The sequence below is a fragment of the Fistularia commersonii genome, chromosome 8 (genome assembly GCF_037954325.1).
Source record: "Fistularia commersonii isolate RoL2024-O1a breed Wild chromosome 8, RoL_Fcom_v1.0, whole genome shotgun sequence".
NCBI classification, from domain to species: Eukaryota; Metazoa; Chordata; class Actinopteri; order Syngnathiformes; family Fistulariidae; genus Fistularia; species Fistularia commersonii.
The window spans coordinates 7,415,672-7,426,955 of NC_141291.1; positions in this window are offsets into that span (position 1 = coordinate 7,415,672).

The following is an 11,284-nucleotide window of genomic DNA, read 5'->3' on the forward strand; positions in this document are numbered from 1 at the left end:
TCTGGAAATTAGGGCATATATATCTGGTATTTATTTAGCCAGAGAGCTTCAAGGAAGCTCTAAATATGATATAAAGCATCTCCTCATGTTTTGTCCCAAAGGATTAACAAAATAAAAAATCATCACAATAACACCAAAATAAACAACGACCACTACTAACAATAACAATAAGAACAACAACAATGATGATAATGATCGGTACATAAACATAGGAATTGTCAGGCTACAGTTTCAGACACAAACACACAAAACAAAAATAAAGCCGGAGTGTGAGGAGGAGGGAAACATCATCCGTGCTAAAGCTGACTTTGCCAATTTAGCGGCGGCTCCTGCAGAGGAGGATCCACGTCTCCAATTAGGAAGAGGATTCTCGAGGAAAACGTGGATCCGCGATTGAATTATTGTCAGGAGGAGCCGGGAAAGAAAAAAAAAACAACAACATCAAACTCAGGTTATTATACTCCGATGAAGAAAAGCAAGGAGGGTTCGCCATGACGAAGGGGGGCCTTTTAACAGTAGTCACATTAATTGTCACGCCACCGACTGAGATGTGGGCGGGGTGACCTTTGCGGAATCGTGTGTTCGTTCGCCTCCAACCTTTGTGCACAAGCGCACCGTCGAGAGCCGTCAGATGGCGCGAGCTCCTCCAGGTGTCCAGGTGTTCCATCACTCGAGGAGCTGACGACACTCACCGGGGATGGATGGCGGAGTTCGAATCAACACACCGGTCAGCGAGGGGGTTCTATTCAGTCCGCCGTGGTCACAGAAAGAAAAACACACAGCGTTCAGCTGTCAGACGGGGGGGGTGGAAGCAAATATATATATAATATCTGATCAAACAACCCTGGCAGCCTCCTCTGCTTTTCTGTCCTTTCCCTGAAAGCAAAGCCCTTTTCTAGCGGAGACCAAAACACACCACGCACATGTGTGTGTGTGTGTGTGTGTATCATTACTCGCGGATCATCTGAAAACATCAATCTGCTCAAAGACATTTCTTTTAAATGTATTCAGCATGTTGCATTCAGAGCCCCCTGTTTTTTTCTCCATTCCTGCCCTCGCGATGTCGACATACTGAAGATCCGCGGTTCCATAAACCTTCTCGCTCGTCGGGATTTTACTTCACCCATTCAGCGTTCAACAGCCATCGCAGTGGAGCTGCAGATAGCCAAGCAGCCTCCTGGATCAGCGGTAAGCCAGGTCCCTTCGGGCTCTGACATGTATCCATGCATCTACATCGGGATGCATGGATTCTCTTTTCACCGCAGGTTTGAAGGCAACGTCACTTGTAATTGGAGGTAGAATAAATTGATGGCTCTCTATCGATATGCAAAGACATTGTTTCTGCAGCCGGCAGCACGGCAGAAGACAAGGAACGTGTCCTCGATCATGTCCTCCTTCATGTTAAAAGAATACGCACCATCTGTAAACGTGCTACGGAGTGACACGTTTACCGCGATCGGATAAACCTCGGGTTCTCCTGCCGGCGGTGCCTCGGCTTCCAGTCTGAAGCGTGCAATCTCAATGCAACGGTTGAGTCCAAAAATGAAATAAAGGTCTCTTTGTTGAGATGGAAGACACACCATCGGCGGTGTGGGACACCCCTTGTTGCTGAGGTACATTCGTTCATCCGTTCATCTACACATTTAGAGACATGCAAACATTCACCCTCTCACTCACTAACCATTCACTCGCTCTTTAAAACATCATTTACGACCAATCACTCCGTCATTCACTCATCATATCAAGACTTACAACTATTCGCACGTCCGGAGCTTCTTGCTGTGAGGCTGTGGCTCCAGACACTGTGCCAGCCTTTATATGGATACATATAAAAGTAATAACGATGGTAAATGTCTGCAGAAAATGAAAATGCTGCGGCATTCCTCGCTGGAAAGGCCCGCAGGTTTGTGATTTACCGCTCAGGGTCACATTCCTCTACGCTATTGCAATATTAGTCGATCCTAGACAGAGATTCATTTTGCTAATTTGATGGGAAATCGCTTTAAATCAATTTAGAACTCAACAGCGAGTTGTTCAATGCATAATTCATAGGTGCGGTACTCATGTTAATGCGGTCCAACGAACGGAAGGACGTCACCTGACCCCCCCCCCCCCCCCCCCCGGCAGTACAATGACAGCGACTGTCACTTTAACACCAGTTTCCATCAATTTTTGCCGCTCAAAAATGAATATTTCCCTTTCTTGAAAAGGCCAATTTGTATTCATCCATTCCCTTTTGTGATTGATTGCATTGTGAAACGTGCCTGGAAGCGTGCCACAAAAAAAAAAAAAAAAAAAAAAGTCCTTCAGCCCGTTGCGAATGTTTACCGCCGCTCATTATTTCCGTTTTGGTCCTAGAAGTGCTGCCATTGAGAGGCGTGTGTGCAGACTGTATCTTTTGTTTAGCTTTTTTCTCTGCATAAATAGCCAGTTATTACAAGAATGCGACGCTTACTCAGCGGGGGACTTGTAGCTTATATACTAAGCACATGAATATAAATTCACTTAAATTCCTTACACAGACGGCGGGGGTTAGCCATGCATCTCATTGTCGCCTTTTGCTTAATTGTCCCGTTATGTTTGTTTTTTTTAATTCAAAAAACAAAACAAAAACAATGTTACCATGGAGAGGAAGAGGTCGGTGCTGAGGATGTGAGGGTAAGAAGAATCTGAAAGCTCACCCTGCGCAGAAGCCTACATTAAATACGAGCTTCCTCTATTCTGACGAGGAGAGACACATACATGTATATTTATATCTCGTGTTTGTGTCCTGAATACACAATACCTCTCCTGTTGACTTTTATATGTGTATATATATATACATACTGTATGTTAGTGTGTGTCTTATAATGTGTTTGCATGTGTCTATTCACCCCCCACAGTTACAATTAATTACAAATGGATACAGATTAATTTTAATAAATCAACATGAGACCACAGTGACGCAGTGATTGATATTTAATTATATCAATATGTATTCATAAAATAATTAATCGTGTTATATATATGAATATATGTACTATTTGCCGACACGAAATAAATCACAATTATAATGAAAGTGCATTACTAGTGATAAATGCAATTAAATCCAAAGCATCCCCGTGATAAATATTCTTACAGCCCCAATAGATATTTATTACATATTAATTAATTAAAATTCCATCTTTCATTCTTTTAGTCCCACGGTGGCCCTCACCAGGTGGGTTGCAGGACTATTTGTGACAGACATGGAAACACAGCAAAGAACTAATGATCTCACTATTAAGCAAGAGGGAATAAATAAATAATGCGCACTGCTTTTCAAACACACACACACACACACATATACATTAATTCATACATATACACAAACCTAGTGGACCATTCCAACATGGCTCCTTGTTAAAAAGTAATATTTAAATCATTCAAATTTTGCTGTGATGCTGTTCATCCTGACAGTTCTTTGCATGAAGCCATCCAAGGCCCATTAGCTGATCCCTATCAAGTTATTATTATTATTATTTTTTTGCAAATAGAATATAACACAAAAGAATTAAAACAATGTTTTCAGATAGATGGGTGGCTGTAAAAGCCCAGCACAAACACGTCATTGTCGGGGCAAACGCTTGCATTCGACATCACCTACAATGATGTTCCTTCAACAGGTGTTGAAGATGGACTGAAGAACTGTGTTGATCCATTTTAGCACGTCTTTCAAAGGAGTCAAAGAGCAGCTTGTTAGGCGACTTGCCACGCCGAGTTAATCTAATGGTGCGTTTGGGTTCGGGGTGCTTCCTCATGGGTAGTAAATGGGTCTCTCCATACATGGCGCTTTCATCAAGTCAGGGTTTCAATGCTCTTTCCACTGGATCACCCTCTTTGCTGCCATGCAGGCGCTAACTGAGCCGTGAGGAACACCAAGAGGAACTCTTTGCCGGAGTTTTTGGGAATAAGGCCTTGGTGATTCCGAGGCGATCGGGAACCATCTTAGCTCCCACTCCGAGGCAGGATCTTTTTACGGCGCCGTAGAAACAAGATGCTTGGCGGAGCTCATTAGTCAAACTCGTTACCGGATGCATCGGGTGGACGGCAGTGCACCATTTTTAAAATCTACCGTGGTCACCGGTCAGATGTTCTCTTAGGACTCTTAGGACAAAATGGATGGAAACAGCGAGAACTGGAGTGAGGAGGAGGTGGAAGGCCTGCTACACCTCCAAGGGGTTTCCGAGGCTCGCAGAGGAACATCTACATTTTGTCCAAAATAGGTTTGGATGTAGCTAATGGCTAACTCCATTCGGGGTTCTTCACACAGCAGTCTGATAGCCCATGGTTATTATTCCATGAACGCTGTGGCAGTTTCCACCTCCATGGTGTCCATGTGGTCTTCCCCTTCTTCGTTTTCCCCGGTTTGTTTTTGTACCCTGGTCCTCACTGCCTGTGGGGATCCAAAACAAAAAGGTTCCCCCGGAGGACGCTTCTTCCTGGAACAAACTCAAGCCGGACGCTTCTGTCTTCACCCGAGGACACTTCGGCGTGCTGACATGAGCCTTCCTGCTGGCCGGAGCTTTGGCACCTCCTGAGCTGGAGCCATCAGGTGGTTTGTCGGTGTGAAGGGTCAGCCTCTCAAAACAGCCATCCTGCACTGAACTTCGAAAGATCTAATCATCTACCACTCTGCGAACATCAGCAGCCTGGGGATTTCAAATCACTGGTTCCCATTACCCCACAGCCAATCTGTCGAGTCAACTTATCGCAGAAAACTAACCGCTAAGTATTCAAGTTTTGGATTTTAAAGCACTAACAAGGAGAGGCATATGCTGACTGCAGTTTTTTTTTTCCTTCTTCTTCTTCTCTGCATAAACAGCCCGTTGTTTGAAGAAAGCTGCTCTTACCCAACCGGGAGTTGTAGCTTATAGATGCTAACCACATGAATATTAATTCTGCAATGTGCAACGCACAAGAGGATTACCCTGCATTTCATTAGCATGTTGCGCTTAATTCTCCAGCCAATAAAAGGATTTACATTTTATTCACTTTTTTATTGTATTAATGCCTAAGACCACGAAGAGGCAATACAAGAATATAATTGAAATGAGAAAATAAAAACAGGAAATTGGATTCCTCGTCAAATCCCAACGTTTTATCGCAACATATTATCAGACACTAATGCATTAAATTAAAAGCGATGAACGTCTGTCACGGAACCGAAATAGGAGAATGGCTCATCGCTGTCACAGATTTAATATAGAATTGTTTTTTAACTGGTTGAAGAAGCATCGTCGTACAAATGTAATGTTTCTATGCGATGTACGAATGAACAAGGGAAGGGTTGTATGTCTCTAAACGACGTGTGAATGAAAGAGCGAATAGTTGCAAGCCCGACTGCAAGTACAGATACTGAATGAATGAATGAATGAATGCTAAAACATGTCAAAATGATTCCTCTACCTTTGCAGTTTTTCTGTGCAGGCAACTTCAGGAATCCAGAATTGGCGCTGAAGGAAGTACACCGACTAATAATGAATGCTAGCATCAGTAGCGTCGGACCCTGTGTGTTTTATATCACATGAATATTCAGGACGTAAGTATGGATCCTCCACCTATCCAGGGTCGTGATGAAACATTTCACAATCATCCGTCATCAAGGGTTGACCTTTCTTAACAAGTGAGCCATGTTTCCTTCGATCGGGGTGGCTCTCGCCCTGCTCTGTATTCCCTGCAAGCCTCCTCTTGGCACACACGTTACTATTTGCCTTACCTCACGCTGAGCCTCCTTTGTTTGTCATGCCACAACGAAAGGCATATTTTGAACTCCATGTAAACCCGCTGTCATTTCCTTCGACTCCACGCTTGATATTGCGCTTCTCAGAACCTCGGCGGCTCATTAGGGGTTCTCCGACAAGGTGGATATATTCATTAACAAACAATGTGTTGTGACCTTGAGATGTGACAGAACTTTTCTGCGAGAAGAAGCTTAATCTACATGTACGATAATTAGATAGGTCTATGCGATGGAAACGACAACAACAACAACACACAATTGAAAGTTTCTTGACAACCTTCACAAAATCTGGAATTAAAGTTCCAGCAGACGCATGCGGCAGTTTCATGCAACTCATGCTCTACACAGATTTAGTGATGAATTCACAGCAACACCAAGCAAAAATGCACGTATTTAAACAAAAAAAGCAAGCCCTGTTTTGGGGTGATCCTCTCGCTGTGTTGAAGATAAAAAGGAAAGGTGATGGATTACTTCAAATTGCTCGTCCGTGTTTTTAGGCTTCATTCATTGAGTCAGAATCTACTCTGCTAATCGCTAATCGCCAGAGATGCTAATCACTGGCACGATAGAAAGTTCTTCATTTGGAGAGAAGTTCTTCCATCTTTTCTTCGCTGAATCCCCTCCGATGACCGTCCCGGTGACTCGAGTCCTTCGAATCCCCACCAGGGACGGACGCCTTAAAGAGAGGATTTTCAAGGGTGCCTTTGTGGAAAGACGTCCTCGTCTTTCTCTCGCTGCCCACGGTGCCGGGTGCCATTCAAAAACGAATGAATAATTAAATAAATAAATAATCGGAAACGAAGAATGGATCGTCACAATGGATCGTCCGCTGCTACGATGCAGTCGGACTCCCTGGATGGCGTATGGCGCACATCGGTTCCCTTCCGCTTGGATTCCTCGGTATGCTATTCATTTCTACAAAATAACCAGATGTACGTCTTGAATCCAATTACGTCTGCGCTTCCACAACTTCACTACCTCTCCCAGTCACACGTGTCTTGCCTTAACTCTGTTGTCTATTTTATCCCTGTCGGTCTCAGACCATTCGCATCCTGCTTATTTTTGTTTATTTTCATCATTGCTATTGTCACTCTGTTTATGTTCCTATCCCTGTTGCAGTTGTTTTGGTTGTCTATTTTCACCCTTACTGTCTTTTTTTTTCCCCATTCTGTTGTCCATTCTAATCCTTGCTGTTGTTCTCTCTACTGTCTATTTATTTGTGGATGTCTTTTGCTATCCTCTAATTGTCTCTCTATTTATATCTATATCCATATTTACACATTAACTGTCAATAAATACTGTTGCTGTGACAAAAGAATATCCCCTAGGGGGATCAATAAAGTTTATCTTATCTTTTTTCATGTTGCTGGCCGGACGTCATAATGAAGATTTTTGTTTTGTCCCAGACGTCAACTACCGATCTTGTTCCTCCTCTGACTCGTATAAAAACCCCAAAAGAAAAGCAGATGGTCACAGATGTAACGCTTTCCACGGGATCACATTGGTCCGTTCACACTGACCGACGAGAAGCTCCGGGATTCTAACCACCAACCTTCCAACTGGCGAGTCTACGCTGCCTAGCAACTGAACCGCAGCCATTCCTAAAACCAGCAGAAAGCAATCAAAACTGTAGGACGGGTGAATTCATTGATACAAATCAAAGAAAACTTTCAAGGTCATCATGTGCGGGGAGAGAAGAGGTGAACTGTTTCCTCCAAGGGTCGCGTAATTAATTCATCTTTTCGCCGTCCCATCGCCCGTCAGGCATCCCTGTTCTGTTTATTATTTTACCACTAAAGCCAACTCCCTATCAATCTCAAAGACTTTCCTAAGACCGGCCGGCTTCATTATCTCCCAGCTGCCTGAACAATGAGAAATTGTCCGAGCTCAGCCCAAGGAGAACTGCGAAAAACTTATTTTTGACGTATTATACGTCATTTCAATTAAAACCCACCCGGTGACTTGTGTTAGCAAACCGGCTTCGGAGGTTTGGACTTGATTATGTGGTAGACGGGCAAAAAAAAAAAAAAAAAAAAAAAAGAATACCACGAGATTCCCCGGGTTCTGCGACGGCGCCGGCGCGCGTCTAAGTTTTCAGTGATTATCATCAACGTTCCAGAGAAGCTGTCTAAAGCAAAGATGGAGCGAGTGGAAGAGGCTGGAGATTTCTCTACAAAGGCCTGGTGGGGCTGAAAGGAACTGCTGATAAAGCTTCTGAATGTCTAAATCTTTGCCAGCACTTCCGCTGCGGTTCGAATTGAATCATCACAGGCGAGATAAGGCCCGGAAAAAAAAAAAAAAATAGTGATTTAATTCTTGTGTTAAAACATGACAGAGGCAACAATCTTCGCGCGTCTCGTTGGACTTTAAACACCAGCAGAGATTTGGGAAGTAAAGGTCGTGGAATTAATGGGGTTGAAGATGAGTTTTGGAAATGATGTGACCAACTTGTGTTGGAAGCATGAATACAAATTTGAGTGCAAGCAGCTTTTACAAAAGAAATTCCCCTAAAAAAGGGGTGACTGACCTTTGCTTGAAGAGAATATCTAAGCTAGAAGCTCTGTACGCTCTTCCTTCTCGAAGTCCGTTGAGAAATGTGAGTCCCCGACTGAATGCCGTGCCCATGAAAACCAAGACTGGGACCAATCAGCAACAGCCATCCTAGAAACACAATATGAACCCGGCAGGGGAGCAAATATCATTAACCCCCGACGGAAAATGGGCAGGAGAAGAAGGCTACGATCGAGGCAGCTACAAAATCTGGTTACCATCTCAACGGCAGAACATTTCCAGAGCCCGGCGTGATCCACACATTGCGGCTAACGAGACCAACCACACTCTCTAGACTGTTGGAGAACGGGACCCGAACCAGCCAATGAAGTCCACTGCATGAAACTTCCCTTCATTTTCTTTCATCACTGCGGCTGAGAAGAACTGGCACGTGACTAGATACGGAGGAGGGTTCCAAGAAAGGAGTTAGTAGAAATACCAGGGGAGCTGCCGGTCGACAGGCGGTTGCGTAATACTGAAAGATCAGAAAAACCAACCTGTCCGACGTCTGCATCGACTCGAAGATCAATACTTGGAATATTTGAAAGTGACTACAAGAAAGACGGCTAACTCCTTCATTTGTCATCTAGAAACATGCAACCACTGCGTCTCTCATTCACATGTCAATAAAACCTCTTCATTTACAGCCGTCCTAAAACGGCATAAATTCATACCACTATGACTTTGATATAAAATTTGACTTTGTCTTTATATTATGCCATTATTTCTAATATTGTATTTTACTCCTCACATCTAATTTTTTTTTTCCCCCTCACCACAGGCGCAATACTTCATCATGTGAATAAAATATTTATGGTGATTTCTTTGGGGCTCAACCATTTGTTAAAAGCGCTGAGGGTTAACGGTGAATGCTGAATAAATCTGTGTTGATTCAAAGCGAGGCCTGACATCCTCCCTGCCGGTGTGAGCCCCCGGTAGACCCGTCACCTCAGGCGAGACACTGAACCACCCAGTTGCTCCTGTTGGTCACGCCTAGCATAGCATTTCCACCCCCCTCAGTGTGAATGTGAATGGGTGAATGTAATCCAGTGTAAACCACTATTAAGCCACAAGGTGATTAACGTGCTCTCCATGTGTAGACCACTTTAGAGGGCTTGAAGTCCTCCTCTCTCACTGCCGGTTCCAGGTATGAATGCATACATGTTGGAACTGGAATGCCCTCAAGGTGTCACACTTGTCAGACGCCATCCCATGACAAGATGTTTTATTCAGAGGAATATAGATGTATGTCCTGACTTAATGGCCAGAGTCTGCTGGTCATCTAATGTATACACTGGGGGCGCCTGTGCCTGCGTTGGTGGAACAGGCTTCCCAGATCGGGAGGCTGGCGGTTCAATCCCTGACTCCTCTTTTCTGTATGTTCAAGTATCCATGGGCAGGAAATGGGACCAGAAATTTAGTGCCTTGCATGGCAGCTCTGCTGTGTAAAGCATTTTGGAAGCACAAAGTGTGAACATCCACAGTTTACATGTATGCTGTAAGGTACCCTATATTTTTTCTGGCCTCGAGTACCCTGAGAGTTCCTTCTTAGGGTGCTGGAGCCTGTCCCTACTGTCATTGGGGAAGAGGCAGGGCATATCCTGGAGTGGTTGCTGGTCCATCACAAGGCCCATATGTGGAGACAAACAACCATTCACTCACTCATTCCCATGTCTCTAGAGTCTCTAATTTACCCCTGGCTTGTTTTTGGACTCCCAGAGCGAATCAGTCCAGAGACCTTCTTGCTGTGAGGGGAAGGCGCGAACCACTACGATGCTGTGCCGTATAACCGCGTCCAGGGTTCACCGGTCGAAAGCGAGAGCCCTCTGAAACTCAGAGTGCATGGCCTCACACGCTGATACGCGAAAGGTAAACATCTGAAAGTATGATGATGCTGAGAGGCAAGGAGGCGAGGAGGCGAGGAGGCAGGGACTATGAAGTATCAGCTGAGCTTTCAACTCACAGCTGGTGACTCAGCAAAGGGAGGCGGCGGATTGCAATAAATCAGAGGATGAACTGGACTCGCAGGATGACCGAGTGTTTCTCATCATTTAAATTTGAGTGACAGTTTGGACACAAGCCAGAGAGCAAGCTGCGCACAACCCAGGCCAGAAGCAACTTTTTCCCGAAAGCCCGGTTATTTCGCCGTTTGACTAAGATGCATCGTCACTTTGACTCTTCCATTTATGAAGGAAGGATCAAACTGCGGATTGATTGGGCCGCTGCCCGGCATCCTCAGACTTCATGGGCCATCCGAGGCCTCCTCCATCAAGACATCCCCATCCCCAAAATTAAATCTCCTTCTCCCATAGAGCAGCCTGGCCCGGGAGGTCGGAGAGTTCTTCCTCAAATCGAACGCCCCTAATTTGGTCCCCAAGCTCCACCAAGCTTTCCGAAGTCACTGAACCCCAAAGTGCTTCTAGTTCTTGTCTACGTGTCTGCCTTCTGCTCGTGGCTCATCCATGATGGTTAAATGTAGAACTTCACCATAGTTTCACTGCAAGCATAGCAAAATGCAAATAAATGAACGACTTTCCTGTTCTGCCGCCTTCAGGGGTCTCCACAGCCAATCCCCTGCCCCAAGCTAACCCTCTCCTCTGTATCCTCCTCTATCACACCGACCAACATCCAAACAACATGTCCTCTGTCCCTCCATCCATAAACCTACTCTCTGCTCTTTCTCAAGGCCTCCGGCCTGGCAGCGCCGACAACTTGCAAATTAAATAACGACATAAATTACAACACATCGAGTGAATGCTGTGATTGCACATTTGCATTGCCAATGAATGTTGGGATGAAAAGCGCAACATTTGTCATGGTCGAACACGACCTCCTTTAATCCAGTTAATTTGTTAATACGGTTATTTGTTCTCCTTCCATCTGTCACAAATGCCGTCTTAACACACACGGCTTGGTTTTTGGAGAACAGATATAGAAATCCTGGTCTCGGCGGAGCCGCTCCATACATCATGG